At 40.3% G+C, this 16,468-nt stretch overlaps 1 pseudogene; it reads right to left on the reverse strand.

The window, feature by feature from the left end:
• Positions 1 to 14,754: 14,754 nt before the first annotated feature.
• Positions 14,755 to 15,898, reverse strand: LOC117310708 (large ribosomal subunit protein eL34-like; annotated as a pseudogene).
• Between the last annotated feature and the right edge of the window lie 570 nt (positions 15,899 to 16,468).

The raw sequence follows: 16,468 nt of genomic DNA on the forward strand, positions 1-16,468 counted from the left end.
TTTCAGAATATTGGTCTTTCACTTCCTTGGTTAACTTTATTCCTAGGTATTTTATTATTTTTGATGCAATTATAAATGGGATTGTTTTCTCTTTCTGATAAGTTCATTATTAGTGTATAGAAAAGCAGCAGATTTCTGTACACTGATCTTGTATCCTGCAACTTTACTGAATTCATTAGTTCTAATAGTTTTTTTGGTAGAAACTTCAGGGTCTTCTGTATATAGTATCTGCAAATAGTGATAGTTTAACTTCTCTTCCTATTTGGATGCATTTTCTTTCTTTTTCTTGTTTGATTGTTATGGCTAGGACTTCCATTACTATGTTAAATAGAAATGGCAAGAGTGGTCATCCTTGGCTTGTTCCTGGTTTTAGAGGAAAAGCTTTCAGTTTTTTACCATTGAGTATGATGTTGGCTGTGACTTTGTCATAAATGGCTTTTCTTACGTTGAGATATGTGTCTTCTATACCAATTCTGTTATAGCAAAAGCTAAGAGAATTCAGCACCACCAAACCAGCTCTACAACAAATGCTAAAGGAACTTCTCTAGGCAGGAAACACAAGAGAAGAAAAGGACCTACAAAAAAAAAACCCAAAACAATTAAGAAAATGGCCATAAGAACATGCATATTGATAATTACCTTAAACGTATATGGATTAAATGCTCCAATCAAAAGACACAGGCTTGCTGAATGGATACAAAAACAAGACCCATCTAGATGCTGTCTACAAGAGACCCACTTCAGACCTAGGGACACATACAGACTGAAAGTGAGGGGATGGAAAAAGACATTCCATGCAAATGGAAATCAAAAGAAAGCTGGAGTAGCAATACTCATATCAGATAAAATAGACTTTAAATAGACTTTAAAATAAAGAATGTCATAAGAGACAAGGAAGGACACTACACAATCATCAAGGGATCAATCCAAGAAGAAAATATAACAATTATAAATATATATGCACTCAACATAGGAGCACCTCAATACATAAGGCAACTGCTAACAGCTATAAAAGAGGAAATTGACAGTAATAATAGTGGGGGACTTTAACACCTCACTTACACCAATGTACAGATCATCCAAAATGAAAATAAATAAGGAAACGGAAGCCTTAAATGACACAACAGACCAGATAGATTTAATTGATATTTATAGGACATTCCACCCAAAACCAGCAGATTACACTTTCTTCTCAAGTGCGCACGAAACATTCTCCAGGATAGATCACATCTTGAGTCACAAATCAAGCCTCAGTAAATTTAAGAAAACTGAAATCATATCAAACATCTTTTCTGACCAAAACCCTATGAGATTAGAAATGAATTACAGAGAAAAAAATGTAAAAAACACAAACACATGGAGGCTAAACAATACGTTACTAAATAACCAAGAGGTCACTGAAGAAATCAAAGAGGAAATCAAAAAATATCTAGAGACAAATGACAATGAAAACACGACGATCCAAAACTTATGGGATGCAGCAAAAGCAGTTCTAAGAACGAAGTTTATAGCTATACAAGCCCACCTCAAGACACAAGAAAAATCTCAAATAAACAATTTAACGCTCCACCTAAAGGAACTAGAGAAAGAACAAACAAAACCCAAAGTTACGAGAAGGAAAGAAATCATTAAGATCAGAGCAGAAATAAATGAAATAGAAACAAAGAAAACAACAGCAAAGATCAACAAAACTAAAAGCTGGTTCTTTGAGCAGATAAACAAAATTGATACACCACTGGCCAGACTCATCAAGAAAAAGAGGGAGAGGACTCAAATCAATAAAATTAGAAATGAAAAAGGAGACGTTACAACAAACACCACAGAAATACAAATCATCCTAAGAGACTACTACAAGCAACTCTATGCCAATAAAATGGACAACTTGGAAAAAATGGACAAATTCTTAGAGACGTATAACCTTCCAAGAGTGAATCAGGAAGAAACAAAAAATATGAACAGAACAATCACAAGTAATGAAATTGAAACTGTGATTAAAAATCTTCCAACAGGGCTTCCCTGGTGGCGCAGTGATTGAGAGTCCACCTGCTGATGCAGGGGACATGGGTTCGTGCCCCGGTCTGGGAAGATCCCACATGCTGCAGAGTGGCTGGGCCTGTGAGACATGGCCACTGAGCCTCGGCGTCTGGAGCCTGTGCTCCACAACGGGAGGGGCCACAACAGTGAGAGGCCCACATACTGAAAAAAAAAAAATCTTCCAACAAACAAAAGTCCAGGACCAGAAGGCTTCACAAGTGAATTCTATCAAACATTTAGAGAAGAGCTAACACCCATCCTTCTCAAACTCTTCCAAAAAAGTGGGGAGCAAGAAACACTCCCAAACTCATTCTATGAGGCCATCATCACCCTGATATCAAAATCAGACAAAGATACTACAAAAAAAGAAAATTACAGACCAATATCACTCATGAATATAGATGCAAAAATCCTCAACAAAATACTAGCAAAGAGAATTCAACAACACATTAAAAGGATCATACACCATGGTCAAGTGGGATTTATCCCAGGGATGCAAGGATTCTTCAATATACATAAATCAATCAATGTGATAAACCATATTAATAAATTGAAGAATAAAAACCATATGATCATCTCAATAGATGCAGAAAAAGTTTTTGACAAAATTCAACACCCATTTATGATAAAAACTCTCCAGAAAGTGGGCATAGAGAGAACCTACCTCAACATAATAAAGGCCATATATGACAAACCCACAGCAAACATCATTCTCAATGGTGAGAAACAGGAAGCATTTCCTCTAAGATCAGGAAAAAGACAAGGATGTCCACTCTCTCCACTATTATTCAACGTAGTTTTGGAAGTCTTAGCCACAGCGATCAGAGAAGAAAAAGAAATAAAAGGAATACAAATTGGAAAAGAAGAAGTAAAACTGTCACTGTTTGCAGATGACATGATACTATACATAGAGAATCCTAAAGATGCCACCAGAAAACTACTGGAGCTAATCAATGAATTTGGTGAAGTTGCAGGATACAAAATTAATGCACAGAAATCTCTTGCATTCCTATACACTAATGATGAAAAATCTGAAAGAGAAATTAAGGAAACACTCCCATTTACCGTTGCAACAAAAAGGATAAAATACCTTGGAATAAACCTACCTAGGGAGACAAAAGACCTGTATGCAGAAAACTATAAGACACTGATGAAAGAAATTAAAGATGATACAAACAGATGGAGAGATATACCATGTTCTTGGATTGGAAGAACCAATATTGTGAAAATGACTATACTACCCAAAGCAATATACAGATTCAATGCAATCCCTATCAAACTACCAAAGGCATTTTTTACAGAACTAGAACAAAAAATCTTACAATTTGAATGGAAACACAAAAGACCCCAAATAGCCAAAGCAGTCTTGAGGGAAAAATACGGAGCTGGAGCAACCAGACTCCCTGACTTCAGACTATACTACAAAGCTACAGTAATCAAGACAATATGGTACTGGCACAAAAACAGAAAACATAGATCAATGGAACAAGATAGAAAGCCCAGAGATAAACCCACGCACCTATGGTCAACTAATCTATGACAAAGGAGGCAAGGATATACAATGGAGAAAAAACAGCCTCTTTAATAAGTGGTGCTGGGAAAACTGGACAGCTACATGGAAAAAAGTGAAGTTAGAACACTCCCTAACACCATACACAAAAATAAACTCAAAATGGATTAGAGACCTAAATGTAAGACCGGACACTATAAAACTCTTAGAGGAAAACATAGGAAGAACACTCTTTGACATAAATCATAGCAAGATCTTTTTTGATCCACCTCCTAGAGTAATGGAAATAAAAACAAAAATAAACAAATGGGACCTAATGAAACTTCAAAGTTTTTGCACAGCAAAGGAAACCATAAACAAGACAAAAACACAGCCCTCAGAATGGGAGAAAATATTTGCAAATGAAGCAACTGACAAAGGATTAATCTCCAAAATATATAAACAGCTCATGCAGCTCAATAGAAAAAAACAAAAAACCCAATCCAAAAATGGTTAGAAAACCTAAATAGACATTTCTCCAAAGAAGACATACAGATGGTCAAGAAGGACATGAAAAGCTGCTCAACATCATTATTAGAGAAATGCAAATGAAAACTACAATGAGGTATCACCTCACACCAGTTAGAACGGGCATCATCAGAAAATCTACAAACAACAAGTGCTGGAGAGGGTGTGGAGAAAAGGGAACCCTCTTGCACTGTTGGTGGGAATGTAAATTGATACAGCCACTATGGAGAACAGTATGGAGGTTCCTTAAAAAACTAAAAATAGAATTACCATATGATCCCACAATCCCACTACTGGGCATATACCCAGAGAAAACCATAATTCAAAGAGACACATGCACCCCAGTGTTCATTGCAGCACTATTTACAATCGCCAGGTCATGGAAGCAACCTAAATGCCCATCAACAGACGAATGGATAAAGAAGATGTGGGACATATATACAATGGAATATTAGTCAGCCATAAAAAGGAACGAAATTGGGTCATTTGTAGAGACATGGATGGATCTAGAGACTGTCATACAGAGTGAAGTAAGTCAGAAAGAGAAAAACAAATATCATATATTAATGCATATATGTGGAACCTAGAAAAATGGTACAGATGAACCGGATTGCAGGGCAGAAATTTAGACACAGATGTAGAAAACAAACGTATGGACACCAAGGGGTTAAGCGGCAGGGGGGTAGTGTTGGTGGTGTGATGAATTGGGCAATTGGGATTGACATGTATACACTGATGTGTATAAAACTGATGACTAATAAGGACCTGCTGTATAAAAAAAATAAAATAAAATTCAAAAGTTAAAAAAAAAACTGCCTTTTTTTTCATGTGGAAGTTTTGTCTCTTGAGAATCTAAAGATAAATCAAGTCTAACTGTCTTTAAAACCAACAATCCAACCCAACATTGACAAAAAAATTAGCCTTTTGTACCCAAATAAGCAAGTGGATTCTGCTTCTATGGATGTTCAAGTTCACAGGTATTCTCATCTGTAAAGATACCCTGCACCTGAAAAAAAAAAAAAAAACGTATAAAAATGTGCTACTCAGCACTCTCAGTCTGCAGATTGAAACAGCCTTTTGGAAAGTAATTTCGTTAAACACACCAACAGTTTTCAATGTAATGCTCCTTTGAGTAATTCATTCTTAGGACGTTCTTAGAGATGTGGACAAAGGTGTAGTGTGCATTTATGCTCACACTTTTGTAACCTACAATGGTAAAAAGTTAGAAAGAGCCAAACGTTCCACAAGGAGGAATGGTTATATAAGTTATAGCATGTATTTAGAATAGATTGTTACATAGGCTTAAAAAAATCTTTGAAGAATTTGATTTAAAACAAGGTGGGGGTTTCCCTGGTGGCGCAGTGGTTGAGAGTCCGCCTGCCAATGCAGGGGACACGGGTTCATGCCCCGGTCTGGGAGGATCCCACATGCTGCGGAACAGCTGGGCCCATGAGCCATGGCCGCTGAGCCTGCGCGTCCGGAGCCTGTGCTCCGCAACGGGAGAGGCCACAGCGGTGAGAGGCCCGCGTACCGCAAAAACAAACAAACAAACAAACAAAAAAAAAACAAGGTGGGAAAAAAGTAATATAAAAATAGATATGTATAAACCGTAATGAGACATCACTTTACACCCATTAGGATGGCTATTATCAAAAATAAAATAAAATAACCAATGTTGGCGAGAAACTGGAGCCCTTGAGCACTATAGGTGATAATGTAAAATGGTACAGCTGCTGTGGAAAACAGTATGGCAATTCCTCAAAAAATTAAACATAGAATTACCAAATGATTCAGCAATTCCACTTCTGGCTGTATACCCAAAGGAAATGAGAGCAGGGGCACAATCAGATATTTGTACACAACGTTCATAGTAGCGTTACCCAAAATAGCCAAAAGGTGGAAGCAACCCAAGTGTCTATCAATTAATGGATGGGTATACAAAACGTGGTGTATTAATACAATGGAATATAATTCAGCCTTAAAAGGGAAGGAAATTCTGACACATGCTACAACATGGAGGAACCTTTTAGACATTATTCTTAAGTGAAACAAGATGGTCACAAAAGGACAAATACTGTATGATTCCAAATATATGAGGTACCTAGAGGGGCAGATTCATAGAAACAGAGAGTAGAATGGTGGTTGCCAAGGGTTGGGAGTAGGGGGAGAGGAAATGGGGAGTGACTGTTTAATGTGTATACAGTGTTAGTTGGGGAAGGTGAAACAGTTCTGAAGATGGATGGCGGTGATGGTTGCATAACAATGTTAAGGTACCTAATGCCACAGAGCTGTGGCACCTAATCACTTAAAATGATTTAGATGGTAACTTTTATGTTATGTATATTTTAACCAAATAAAAAATAACACTGGTACATGGATATATACAATATGTGTATGTATAGTATATATATAATGTGTATGTGTAGTGTATATAATATGTATGTGTAGTTTTATATATACAGTAACATATAAGTCATATTATAAAAGGTATGTGGTAAGTAGACTGATAGGTACAAAAATTGATACATTCATCATATATTCATTTCCTGTCACTGCTATAACAAATAACCATGAACTTGGTGGCTTACACAACGTACATTTATTCTCTTACAGTTCTGTGGGTCAGAAATCAGTATCACTGGGCCAGGATCAAGGTGTCAGCAGGACTGCCCTCTTTCCAGAGGCTCTGGAGAGAATCCAATTCCTTGCTTTTGCAGCTTCTGGGAGCTGCCTCCTTTCCTTGGTTCATGGCCCTCTCCTCCATCTCCAAAGCCAGTGGCACAGTGTCTTGCTTCAGTGGTGACTTCGCCTTCCTCTTCTGTGTCAAATCTCCCCCTGCTTCCCTCTTTTAAGGACAGGTGTGACTGCACTTAGGCCTCACTGGATTAGCCAGAATCATCTCCCCATTTCAAGATTCTTAATCACATCTCTTGTCATATAAAGTAATATTCACAGGTTCTGGGGACTAGGGCGTGGATATCTTTGGGGGCCACTACTCAGCTTACCCACACAAGGATGGACAGAAGGAAAGAAACAAGAAAAGACTATGGAAAGAAATATAATAAAACATTAATACTAGCTAAACGGGGATTATAGAATCATGAGTTGTTCTCCTCTGCATACTTTTATATAGTTTACAAGCTTTTTGCAATGAACAAGTTTTATAATGAAAAATGCTACCTATTTTCATGTGAACTTTTAAAATAATGCAAATATAACGTAGTGTATTTGGGGTGCTTTTCCAGGTGTGCTGTGGATTTCACTAAACTACCCATCATGTCTGATAATTCTCCTCATGACTGGAATAATCCATTTGTAAAACGTCAAAACTGTAACAGGAATATTGTCTATAATTGTAGAACCAAAACAAGTTTCCCACTTATGTCTATTCAGGACTCAATCCCGTCAAAATTAAAATAAAATTGCTATAAAGAGAAGGTTAATGTACAGAAATGTGATGCTACATTTGATAAGATACTTGACAAAACCCAAATCACCTTCTCTTAATTAGCAATGGCCTTGATTTGCACCCAGTTGGCTCATCCGTGATATTTATAGCTCCCTCTGGAAAATTCCCCATATCACCACTATTACATTGCTTGCCCCTGAACTCCCCTTGTGCCTCTGGTATTCATAGAGTCACACACATTGTCTATAAATGAGGTATGTCTGATGTGGTGTTCCATTCATTTTTCTGTAAAGCATGGAGAAAATAAAACATCTCCCAAGGGTCTTCATTATCATTCTTCGGTTAATGAAGATTTTTTATGTTAAGCCAGGCACATGCTGGATGCCTTCTGTGGAGGACTTCATCCAGGCACATGCTCTATCCTGCCAGGTGAGTGCCAGCATCACTGTCATCTTAGAGAGGAAGAAGCCGCAGCTTATAGAGGCCATGTAGGTTGCCCAATGTCACCCAGCTAGTAATTGTTGGAGGTGTGGGGGGAAGGCATTGGTGAAGAGTACAGAACTTACGCTACAGCTAATCACACACTTGTCCACTGAAAGACAAAACCATTCACCTCAGGCCAGACGGTTCATTAACAAACACCTAACATCTGCTCTCCTCAATCTCTTCAAAGTTTCAAAACATGCAAAGAAAGCAGAAGAGACAGCTCTTGCCCTTTTATATTTTAAGTTTATTTTATTTACTTTTTAAAAGTCTTTATTGAATTTGTTACAATATTACAGTACTGCTTCTGTTTTTTGTTGTTGTTATGTTTTGGTTTTTTGGCCCTGAGGCATGTGGGATCTTAGCTCCTGGACCAGGGATCGAACCCGCACTCTCTGCACTGGAAGGCTCTAGAGTGCAGGCTCAGTAGTTGTGGCGCACGGGCTTACCTGCTCTGTGGCATGTGGGATCTTCCAGGACCAGGGATCCAACCTGTGTCCCCTGCATTGGCAGGCGGATTCCCAACCACTGTGCCACCAGGGAAGCCCCACCTCCTCTGCTTTTGAATCTGCAGTGAAGGCTGTTCAAGACGTGAATGATACAAAGTACTGGAGGGAGTCAGTTCACTACTACTCTCCATGAGGCCCGGGAATGTGACTCATTGTACACCCAGCCCTTAGAACAGGACCTGGCCCAATAAATGTTTGATAAATGAACATATAAATGAATGGATTGAATGAATACGAATGAAGGCACAAATGCCATATGACAGTAAATTCTTCCCCTCTTGGGGATCTCAGCCAAAGCAAAAGGAGAGGTAATCTGTGCAATCAGCATTTTCTCTCTCTAGTATCATCAGCATTGTTTGAGCTCATGGGAAAAATGTCTAAAAGGTAGATGTAAATGGTTTTTCCCCTATTATAGCAAATTTTAGCAGTACAAAATAATCAAAGTTTTTCAGATTTTTACCTTTCAGGAGTCAGCAAAGTGGCCTGTATTCGTAAAATCAAAGCGATTGGCAACACACCCATCCCACTAGAGTAAGCACCCACGTCTTTTCCCTACAGAAGGAAGGCTTGGTCCCACTAGAATCCTTTCCACTCTCTCCCCATTTTTAAGGCAGTCATGACTCCGTTATTCTTTCCTATATTTCCCCTGGCTCCCCACCCTCAAATGTGCCCAAATATGTTGGCTACTTATACTGCCAAACCCTTTGTAAAATTCATTTTTGCTCTCCACCATCCAGAAATCTCAACCTCCCCACCACACACTTTGTGAGTCAAAATTTAACGGTGGCATCCAAAGCCAAACCTCACTTTTCACTTAATAAAACCCAATAATTACTGTGCTTTCTGAAGTCAGATCCTCCTACTAATCTGATACAAACCATCTAAAATTAGCGTTTTCTTTCCCCCTCCATGTCAAGGGTGCTAAGTGACTCAGCCCTGCCAGGCACCAGCCCCTTCAGCTTCCAGGGTCTGTGCTGACACCCCGTCATGACTCCCTCCCTCTCCCTCTCCCACTCTCTCTCTCTCTCTCTCTCTCTCTAGTTTAAACCATGTCAGGCTTGGCTCTTTTGCCACAGATGAGAGCAGAAGACACTCTGTTATCTGACAACGGGGGAAGAATTTGTTTTCTATTTTCTGGTTAAAGGAAAGGAATCACCCTTATCATCCTTGGGTGGCCAGCCTTCAAATACCGTAATTCGCATGGTAAAATGTACCTAATACTGAAGCTATACTGAATTTTCATGAGTCTTGGATGATGAAGGCTCTTGTGGGAATACTGGAATACTTTTGGCTCATCATTATGAGTATCACTGATCACTGAGTTTAAATTTTATTGGTTTTGTAATTGTATTTGTATAACTCTATTCTGGTTTTATATCAGTATAGGTAAAATAAGCTTGAGGAATTTATCCCTGATTTTATGACAGTACACATGCAAGCAATGTCGTAATAAAACTATTTTAAGTCATGCTGCAGGGGAGGGGGGGTTGTCTGTGAGAACATGTACTCTTTTAAAGGGGTCCAGGCTTGAAAGACACTGATCTACATATGCATTTCCTTTTAAAATAAATTTGCTGCTTTTGAATCTTATCACTGGTTTAACAGCAATATCTACGATTTCATTCTAAATATATTGAGTTTAGTATCTCAATAGCAAGTAATTCTAAGAAACAGCTAAAGATGATGACTTTAGTGTGTACTATATATTTTATGGTGGCTGAATTTTATATATTACAGTATGTATTATAAGATTTTTAAATTAATGTGCTTTTCACTCAGAACCTCAGGGTGTTTATGTGTATTCATGCATTCTGCATTCAAGTAAGTGAAACTGAAAATCTGGATTTTATACTCATTATTCAAATATAACCTATATTAATAAGCCAAATTACATGAAATACAAATTTCAGAAAAAGTATCTTACTGAGCTATTAAAGGTTTATCAGTGAAAATAAAGAGTTTTTCAAATACAGCAGACAATGCTTTGGTCTAGATTTCAATACTGGTCCTCTGTTGCCAGGTACTTAGATTTCTTTCAATTCTTCTGTTTGCCATCTTCCTTGAGAAGAAGCTGATCTTGGTTATAACAATTGAGGAGGCTAGCTATACACTAGGGGGAGGAAGAAATCCTTTCATCATACTCCAGGAGAGGCTGTCATATATAGAAATCTCTGCATCTGTATCATCTTCCTTTGCTTTTGCTAAGATCCACCCAGCCAATCTTCCACCAACAAATGTTTGTGTAAAACATATTTATCCTCTAGGTTGAGGTGTTTTATATTTAATTTCCGAGGAGAGTTCACCTTCGTTAACATCAGTCTCTTCTGAATTTTCCTCAGTCTTTCATCTCAAACACCATCATCCATAAATTCTGCATAAATTGAGATAAGAAGATGCAAACGTAGCCAAAAGCCTTGGAAACACTTATTATCTGTCTCGTGCGCTCATTTTCGGCAGGGGCAGTTCACACGTCTTTGTCGCTGCCACTTGGTCCCTGTATCTCCTGAGACCTGAAGTATTTTTAATTAATGATATTTAACACTATTCGCCAAGACAACTGGATTTCACATATTTGCACTGAAAACATGCACAAAATAAATGCCTCTTCTTTCCTCAAAGAGGATTATGTCTCATGATTAAAGACAGGTAACCACTGAATTTCTTTCAGATAATCTGGAATGAAATGTCACTTTTTTCTATTCTGGTTTCTCTCTGGGTGAAAGAACAAACAGAACTGTAAAAAGTTCAAAGTTCTTTTCTCAGCTGCTGCAAGCTTCATACTCTGTAGGTTGCCATATGTATTTGCGTTACGGAAGGCAGAGACTGTGATAAACATCATTCACGAGTCTGTCTGGTTTTTGTTTCTTCCATTTCATGGCATATCTGCTCTCAAGGTTCTCAAAAATCATTTAATCCAAGATCCTTTCCTAGACAACAGTTCCAGAGATTGCTTGTTTTATGAGTCTCCAAAAGGCTATAATAATACTTAAAAGCAAGGGAGGAGGCAAAAGATATCTTTGAAAATTACATTTGAAGAAGGGAGAATGTAAATGGAATTAGCTACTCCAAGTGTTGAGAGATGTGACCAAATTTAGGGGTTAGTTCACTTAAGTGCTAACTTTTCACTCAGATTATTCAAAATAATATCTATTTCAAGTTGGATTTGTTGACGAGCTAACCTTTTTAAAAGTACAGTAATGTTTATATCTTTGTTGTAAAAATTCAAAACAGTGCAGAAAGAGTGAGAAATATCCAAACCATGAGGCCCTCACCCCTGGTTCCCCAGTCCTATTGCCCAGAGGGATTCCCACTTAAGATATTTTGTGGGGCTTCCCTGGCGGTGCAGTGGTTAAGAATCCGCCTGCCAATGCAGGGGACATGGGTTCGAGCCCTGGTCTGGAAAGATCCCACATGCCAAGGAGCAACTAAGCCCATGTGCCACAACTACTGAGCCTGTGCTCTAGAGCCCACGAGCCACAGCTACTGAGCCCACGTGCCACAACTACTGAAGCCTAGAGCCCATGCTCCGCAACGAGAAGCCACCACAATGAGAAACCCGCACACCGCAATGAAGAGTAGCCCCCACTTGCTGCAACTAGAGAAAGCCAGCACACAGCAACGAAGACCCAACGCAGCCAAAAATAAATAAATAAATTTTTAAAAAAAGATATTTTGTGTATCTTTGTAGAAATTTTCACTGCATGTATTTCCTTCACACACACACACACACACACACACACACACAGAATCATAATATACTCTCTGTTCTGTAATCTGACAATACATAGAGCTGATCAATAGCAAGTAAGCCATCGATAAGCTATTGTAGTGAGGTGGTTTTTCTGCAGGGCTGCCAGTGTGTTGCCTTCATGGGCAGTAAAAAAAAAATTGTGAAGATGGGTGTGGAGGGTGCTAGGGCTTTGATGCCCCAGAGCCTCTTTCTGAGCAAGAGAAAATCATCATGGCTTCCCCTCTGCTCACTTAAAAAACCCATGTACCGAACTACATGGCAGGGGCTGAGTTAGGCTCTGGGGACTCTGAGCCCAGTCAGAGAAGCACGGCCCTCGCCCTCGTGGGGCTCTCAGTCTGCTCTCCTTACAAACCACTGTTCCCAGGAAAGCATCTGCTCATCAACTCTTTCAAGCCAACCTTTACTGAGCACCTATCATGAACCAAGTGCTATTTTAGACACGACAAAGATGAACAAGGTTCCAAACCTACCCTTCAGGATCACAGTCTAAGGGAGAGATAGATTACTGTTACCACAAGAGCACTGTGAAATACGCATGATGCTATTAAGGAGGTAGGATGAGGTGTGACTTCACTTAGCCCTGAGGCGGGGGAGGGGAGGGGAGGGCTGGGAAGCTTTCCTGAAGCCCCAGGGTGCAGTTGGGGTGAGGTAATTTCAGGTGGAGGGGACAAGGCAAGCAGACACCTCTGTCAGGACATGTGGGGAAACGGCAGCATTTTAGGGCTGCTGGAGCGTGTGGAGCGGGGTCACAATGTGGAGAGCTTTGCACACGTCTGAGGACTTCGGGTGTATCCAAGGCAATGGGAGGAAGGGGGGCTTGTTTAGGCAGAAGGATTGGGGTGGGCTTAAAGAATCACAGAGCTCACTCTTACAGCTGTAGGAGGCTGGGAAACTAACCCAGAGACTGTGGCAGAGGGGTCCAGAGGAGAAATGATGAGACCCTAAGCCAGGCAGGGGTATTTAGTGGGTAAAACTATCTGGGTGTGAGAACAAACTGGATGTGAAGTTTGAAAACAATGGGCAGGTTTCTGGGACTTCCCTGGTGGCACTGTGGTTAAGAATCCACCTGCCAATGCAGGGGACTCAGGTTCGAGCCCTGGTCCAGGAAGATCCCACATGCTGCAGAGCAACAAAGCCCGTGTGCCACAACTACTGAGCCTGTGCTCTAGAGCCCATGAGCCACAACTACTGAGCCCGTGTACCACAACTACTGAAGCCCACGCACCTAGAGCCCGTGCTCCACAAGAGAAGCCACCGCAATGAGAAGCCCACGCACCACAACCAAGAGTAGCCCACACTTGCTGCAACTAGCGAAAGCCTGTGTGCAGCAACGAAGACCCAACACAGCCAAAAATAAAATATAAATAAAAAAATAAATATTTAAAAAGGGACTTCCCTGGTGGCGCAGTGCTTAAGAATCTGCTAGCCAATGCAGGGGACATGGGTTCGAGCCCTGGTCCAGGAAGATCCCACATGACACAGAGCAACTAAGCCCGCGTGCCACAACTACTGAGCCTGCGCTCTAGAGCCCGTGAGCCACAACTACTGAAGCCTGTGTGCCTATTGCCCGTGCGCCACAACAAAAGAAGCCACCGCAACGTGTAGCCCCTGTTCACCGCAACTAGGGAAAGCCCGCTCCAAGCAACGAAGACCCAACGCAGCCAAAAATAAATAAATAAATAAACATAAAAGCTAAATAAATAATCACTCAATTCTACCTTCCCATCCCACCCTCTTAAGATAACCAAGTAACCTGCCTCTCCTCCCCGTCTTCAACCCAGCACAGCTAGTCCCCACAATGCCCCTGAAACTGCTCTAGCGAGGGTCACCTGTGAGAGGGGTCGAGTTCCCAGAGCTCTCGGCAGCACCAGGCTCCGTGGCCAGGCCTTCAACTCTCTCTTCTTTTGCTTTGCCTGACGTGGCCCCCTCTCCCGGTCTCCTTTACCCCACACGGCGGCTCCTCCATTGGCTTCCCCACCTCCCTGGTCCCTGGTCCTAGAATCAAGTTCCATCTTCTTTTCAGATTCTCCAGATGCGATCTCGTCTGCACCTCCACCTCCACGTGGAAGTCTCCCAGTTCTAACGCCATTCTTCCAAAATCCCAAAGTCAGGTGTCCAACTGCCGGTATTCAGCCACAGGAAACTTGTCCAGAGCTCCTTTCTCCTCCCCGCCTACATTCTCTGCCTGCGTCAACGGTGCCACCAGCGATCATCCTCCAAAGCCCGGTATCTGGAGCCACGCTTAGCTCTGGCTGGACAGGGCACAGATGCTCCACTCTCTGTCCCCACCTTTGCATTGCTGTGCACTCTGTCCTTCCTTTCTTTAAAAAATACATTTGACACACACAAAACATTACCTACAAAGTCACCATCCCAGATTTTGGCTTATTATTCCCTTTTTCCTTTATTATTTTTATGTTTAATACATTACATACAACATATTTAATACATACAGAATTCTATGATATACATGAGTTATAAAGCATAATAAACCATAAACCTACCATACAACCTAAGAACGAGAACATTACTAATAACCAGCAACTACCCATGTGTCCCTCTGTTATCCGCTCCCTCTGTTTCCCTCTCAGAGGTAAGCAGTAGGTTTAATTTTGGTTTAGCATTGTTTTGCTTTGTTTCTTACAGTATAGTTTTGCCATTTATGTATGCTTAGACAATGTACTCTTTGGTTTTGCTTGGTTTTGAGCTCAATAAAAATAGTCTCAACCATACCCTGGAACTTGCTTTTTTTTCCTTAATATTTTCTGAGACTCATTCTTATTGTCAGGTATAGCTGTAGTTCACCTCTTGTCACTACAGAATAATATCCCGTAGTGTGAATATACCTAATTTACTTAAACATTCTCTTGTAGACAGAATGGCATTTCAGTTTTTCCCGTTATTAACTATTAGGAAGATGTTACTATAACCATTTTTGTACACACCTGCTGGTACACAAATGTAAGAGTTTACTGGATACACAACTGGGAGGTGGAGTCATAAGCTAGATCCTGAAGTATGCAAATGTTCAACTCTGTGAGGTGTAGTTGTTCTCTAAAGCCGAGGTGCCTGTCTACACATCCACACAAGGATGAGCTCACATTCAGCACCTGGTGCTGTCAGACTCCTTAATTTTACAAATCTTATGGATATAAACTGCAAGCTCATTGTGGTCTTAATTCATATCTCCAAGGTTTCTAGTTTCTACTCATTTATAAGCCCTATGTATTTCCTCTTCTTGTGAAATGTCTTTTCAAGTTTCTTCTGTTTTTCTTTTTTTTTTGTACTTTCTAATTTTTTTTTATTACTCAAAAAGGGTTCACTTTTAAATACAAAAGCTAAATAAAGCTTTCTGACTCTGTGCTTGTACTTGCAACACTTTCACAACCATTTTCTGCTCCTCAGTAAGGAACGTGTGCTCGACCCTGTCACGGACACATTTAGCACACATGGAACCACCATAGGCCCGGCTGACATGTTTTTTTGTTTTAGACGATCTCACAAGAACTTAAAGTCTCACAGTGCGAACTCCTTGAAGTCGGCCTGAGCACACGCCACAGGCGGATTTTGGTGTTTTCCTAATCTTCTTGGTATAAAGGTAAACAATTCTATTACCAGGGGTTCGGGACAGGTTGGTTTTGTTAAGAGACTGTATTGTAGGACAGCCTACAATTGTATGTCAAACGCTGGACCATCCTGAATGCCTCTGGATACCGTCCCCGGAAGAGGAAGGCTATTTTCTGTTTTTTTTTTAAAAATAGGAATTCTCTATATATTCTGCTTACTACTCCTTTCTCGGTTAACTGTATCGTAAATGTCAAGTCTTGGTTTGTCTTTCTACTACACTAAATTGTTAGCTTAACTTAAGTGCTAGTTTTAATATATTTGATTTAATCATCTTTTCTTTTATGATTAGCATATGTCCCAAGAGATTCTTTCCGGCCCTAAGGTTTTTTTCCATGCAAACATTTAAGTATTTGCTTTTCGTAATCAAAACCTTAATGTATGTGGAATTGACTGCTGGGTGAGGTGTGAGGCAGAAATCCATTCCATTGTTTTCCATAAGGATAACCCTTATTCTAGCACTACTTATGGAGCCGCGCTTCCTGCCCCCACTGACCTGCCGTGCCACCTCATCACGTCTCAAAGGGCAGCATATACACCTGGGCTATTTCTCAGGCTCCTTAGCTCGCTGCACTGCTCAGAGCGCATACTTCTGCACCACATACAACACAAACTCTGTAATAAAACTTACTGTCTTGTAA

The sequence above is a fragment of the Tursiops truncatus genome, unplaced genomic scaffold (genome assembly GCF_011762595.2).
Source record: "Tursiops truncatus isolate mTurTru1 unplaced genomic scaffold, mTurTru1.mat.Y mat_scaffold_133_arrow_ctg1, whole genome shotgun sequence".
NCBI lineage: Eukaryota > Metazoa > Chordata > Mammalia > Artiodactyla > Delphinidae > Tursiops > Tursiops truncatus.